The following is a 5,077-nucleotide window of genomic DNA, read 5'->3' as shown; positions in this document are numbered from 1 at the left end:
GGCGACATCTAGCGGTCACGAGTGAAAAAGAGGGCTGATGAATTTCGGTTCGTAGAGTCAGCCCTCCAATCTGGAAATACCATGAGCATCCCCGCCCCGACCCCCCCAGGACAAGGACCATTGGGCATGCAATTCCTCCTGTCAGTCTAGTCGGAATTTAGGCAAAGTCTCCAAGAAATAGTCCCACAACACTTTGTACGTCCTTTTATAGCATTTCTATTGCATTATAGTCCTTTCCGTCCTCAGTGTCACGTTGCATGGGACACACTGACGCTAACAAATCATTCGTTATTTATCTGAGACTCCAATTTAACCCAGTGTCCTGTCTTTTTATTTGCTAAAGAAGATTGAGCTGCTTTAGGGCAAAGTCTGTGTCTAATTAATTGTTAGGCTCTTCATAGCGTTGGTGCATTGCATTTAGGCGCTTTAAAAACGCTCGTAGGAGCCGGTTGGGTGGCAAAGCGGTTAAGTGAGCACGTTCCCCTTTGGCGGCCGGGTTCACCAGTTCAGATCTGGGATGCGGACATGGCACCGCTTGTCAACCCATGCTGTGGTAGGCGTCCCACATATAAAGTAGAGGAAGATGGGCACGGATGTTAGCTCAGGGCCAGTCTTCCTTAGCGAAAAGGAGGAGGATTGGCAGCAGTTAGCTCAGGGCTAATCTTCCTCAAATAATAATAATAATAATAATAAAATGTTCCTAAAAAATGCTCATCGGCTGGATGAATGAAGGAATGAGAGAATGAAGATGTAAGGGTCAAATATTGCAAAACTATAGACACAGTTAATTTTGAGAGTCAGAGAGAGATAAACAAAGAAAAGAATATTGGAAATTTGACCCTGAAAATCTGTCAGAGGAAAGTGAGAAAGTGACTTTAAAAAGAAAATGAGAGGCGGGGCTGGCCCCGTGGCCGAGTGGTTAAGTTCGCGCGCTCCGCTGCAGGCGGCCCAGTGTTTCGTTAGTTCGAATCCTAGGCGTGGACATGGCACTGCTCATCAGACCACGCTGAGGCAGCGTCCCACATGCCACAACTAGAAGAACCCACAGCAAAGAATACACAACTATGTACCGGGGGGGGCTTTGGGGAGAAAAAGGAAAAAAAAAAAAATCTTAAAAAAAAAAGAAAATGAGAGGGGCTGGCCCGTGGCTGAGTGGTTAAGTTCATGAACTCTGCTTCAGCGGCCCAGGGTTTCGCCGTTTTGGATCCTGGGCACCAACATGGCATTGCTCATCAAGCCATGCTGAGGTGGCATCCCACATGCCACAACTAGAAGGATCCACAAGTAAGAATATACAACTATGTACCGGGGGGCTTTGGGGAGAAAAAGGAAAAAAATAAAATCTTAAAAAAAATTTTTTAAAAAGAAAATGAGAGACACCTCTTCTGAGACACTCTGGTTAAAAATGGAACTGCAAAACATTAAAAAACAATTTTGTCATCCGTTATTGCTCACAATAATGGATACGTATTGTTAGTGCTGTGGAATTGATTCTGACTCCTAGTGACCCTGTGTATAGCAGAGGGGAACTGCTGGGTCATTTTACACCATCCTCTCACCTTCCAGCACTATATCAGACAATGCTTGGCTGCTATTCATAGGGTTTTCATGACCAATTTTTTCAGAAGTGTGTAGCCAGGTCCTTCTTCTTAATCTATCTGTCTGGAAGCTCTGCTGAAACCTGTCCACCATAGGTGACCCTGCTGGTATTTGAAATACCATTGGCATAGCTTTCAGCATCACAGCTTTTAGCAACATGCAGCCGCCACAGTGTGACAACTGACAGGCGGTGTGGTTCCTGGTCAGGGAACCCTGACTGTGGCAGTGAGAGTGCTGAATCTTAACCACTAGACCATGTAGAAGCACTTAGATTATATCGTTTTATTTATTAACATATTATCTAATTTCACAACCTTATGAGATAGATGTTACTGCCGATTTACAGATTAGGTAATTGAGGCTTAGGAGAGTTAAAGTAATTTGCCAAAAGTCACTCAGCTAGTAAGTGCTGAAAATGGGAGTCAGACACAAGCCAGTCTAAGTCCCAACTCTCTGCTTTTAACCGCTGTGACTACTGCCTCTAAGGCAATCCTCACAAAGCACGCTTGCAGGGGTGCTTTTCTTCTCAGTTTAATTCAGCTAATATCATATTTCCAAAGACTCAGCATCAATTGGTCTTTCCTGAGCTTCAGTAGTCCAAATTGAAGGCCCCTGGAAGCCGCCACAATAAAGCAATAATTCCAGGCAAGATTTCTACCTTTTTCCTTTCCCAAATACTATTTTTTTAATAAAGTGTGCATTAGCTTTTTTTTCTGAGAGTCACCCTCAGTTAACATCTGTTGCCAAGCTTCCTCTTTCTTTTTCCTCCCCAAAGCTCCAGCTGATGGTTGTATAACCTAGTTGTAAGTCCTTCTAGTTCTTCTATGTGAGCTGCCACCACAGCATGGCTACTGGCAGAGGAGTGGTGTGGTTCTGTGCCCGGGAACTAAACCTGGACTGCCAAAGTGGAGTGTGCTGAACTTTAACTACTAGGCCATCAGGGCTGGCTCAGGAATTTTTTTTTTTTAAAGATTGGTACCTGAGCTAATAACTGTGGCCAATCTTTTTTTTTTTTTTTTCCCCTGCTTTATCTCCCCAAATCCCCCCGGTACATAGTTGTATATCTTAGTTGCAGGTCCTTCTAGTTGTGGCATATGGGACGCTGCCTCACTGTGGCCTGACAAGCGGTGCCATGTCCGGCGCCCAGGATCCAAACCCTGGGCCGCCACAGCGGAGCGCGCGAACTTAACCACTCTGCCACGGGGCCAGCCCCTCAGGATTTTTACTTTTTTTAAATTAAGAATTTGTTCATCTTTTAAAAAATACATGTGCTTTTTATCACAAAAATAAACGAGTACAGTTTGACATGTATCCTTCCAGACATGCAAAGATTAAAAATATGTGAGCTTTGGGCCGGCCCAGTGGCATAGTGGTTAAGTTTACGTGCTCCACTTCAGCAGCCTGGGGTTCACGGGTTTGGATCCCAGGTGTGGACCTACACACCACTCATCAAGCTATGCTATGGTGGCGTCCCACATACAAAACAGAGGAAGATTGACACAGATGTTAGCTCAGCGACAATCTTCCTCAAGTAAAAAGAGGAAGATTGACCACAGATGTTAGTTCAGGGTAAATCTTCCTCACACACACAAAAAATATGTGAGCTTTGTAAAGATTCTACTAGAGAGTCGTTGGAGATGGAATTGAAATGAGTAACAGTGAGAATTCTATAATGCTGTGCTTAAGGGTACAGGTTCTGAAGTTGAGCTGTCTTTGTTTGAATCCTGCCTTTGCTACTTTCTAGCTCTGAGACCTGGGGTAGAATAGCTTTCCTCTCTGTACCTTGGTTTCCCCACTTGTAAAACAGAGTTATTGATGGTACCTATCTCAGAGAATTCTTGTGAGGACTAAATGAGATAATCTGTGTGAAGAATTTAGAGTAATGCCTGGTACATTGTGAATGTTCAATAAACACTAAGGAATACATAGGCGATATGGAGAGGCAGTGTGTCATAATGAGAAAAGCTGAGTTTGAACCCTGGCTCTACCACTTACCGGCTATGTGAGTTTGGGCAAGTGCTTAACTTCTTTGATCCTGTGTCCTTATCTGGATTGTTGTAAAGGAATAGAGATAACATGTGTAAAGTACCTGACGTAAAATAAACACCCAATAAAAGAGTGCTGTTTGTCCATTATTCCAGCAGTGGATGTGCTGTCGAGCTGACCAGTGGTATGGGATAAAATGATATAGGGAAGAACTGCTGAATCACGTATACCCTAAGTCTGCCATTTGGCATGGAAGAACTACCAACAGGGGCTGGCCCCAGGGCCAAGTACTTAGGTTCGCGCGCCCCTCTGTGGCGGCCCAGGGTTTCGCTGATTTGGATCCTGGGTGCAGATGTAGCACCACTCCTCAGGCCACGCTGAGGTGGCGTCCCACGTGCCACAACTAGAGGGACTCATAACTAAAATGTTCAACTATGTACTGGGGGGATTTGAGGAGAAAAAGCAGAAAGAAAAAAAAGAAGAAGAAGAACTACCCACAGACTCAGAAGACTGAATTGGGGTCTTTCTATTACAGTTACAGGCAGACATTAACTGCCCATCTTCCCACACATATTTTTTTTTAAGATATAACTTATAAACTATAAAAATTCATCCTTTTATTTTATTTTAGGTGAGGAAGATTGGCCCTGAGCTGACATCCATTGCCCATCTTCCTCTTTTTGCTTGAGGAAGATTGTCTCTGAGCTAACATCTGTGCCAATCTTCCTCCATTTAGTATGTGCAATGCCTCCACAGCATGGCTGGATGAGTAATGTATAGGTCCAGGCCCGTGATCGGAGCCTGTGAACCCTGGGCTGCTAAAGCAGAGTCCACGCACTTAACGACTATGCCACTGGGCTAGCCCCTAAAATTCATCCTTTTAAAGTGTACAATTCAGTGGGTTTTAGTATATTCACAAAGTTGTGCAACCACCACTTCTATCTAATTCTAGAACATTTTCATCACTCCAGAAAATAAACCTCATACCCCATTCCTCTTCTCCTCCAGCTCCTTGCAGCACCACTTTCTGTCTCTATAAATTTGCCTATTCTAGACTTTTCACATAAATGGAATCATATAAGATGTGGTCTTTTGTGACTGGCTTCTTTCACTTAGCATAACATTCTCAAGGTTTATCCATGTTGTATTACATATCAGTACTTTATTCTTTTTTATAATTGAGTAATTTCCATTGTATAGGTACACCACATTTTTTATCCATTCATCTATTGACAGACATTTGGATTGTTTCCACTTTTGGGCTATTATGAACATTAGCGTACAAATTTTTGTGGGGGCAAAAGTTTTTAATTCTCTTGTGTATATCTAGGAGTGGAATTGCTGGATCATACGGTGACTCTGTGTTTAACTTTTTGAAGAGCTGCCAAACTGTTTCCTGAAATGGTTGCACTATTCTACATTCCCATCAGTAGTATAGGAGGGTTCAAATTTCTCCATATTCTCACTGACGTTTATTACTATTAGAGCCATC

The sequence above is a fragment of the Equus asinus genome, chromosome 20, assembly GCF_041296235.1.
Source record: "Equus asinus isolate D_3611 breed Donkey chromosome 20, EquAss-T2T_v2, whole genome shotgun sequence".
Lineage (NCBI taxonomy): Eukaryota > Metazoa > Chordata > Mammalia > Perissodactyla > Equidae > Equus > Equus asinus.
This window is presented reverse-complemented; position numbering follows the sequence as displayed.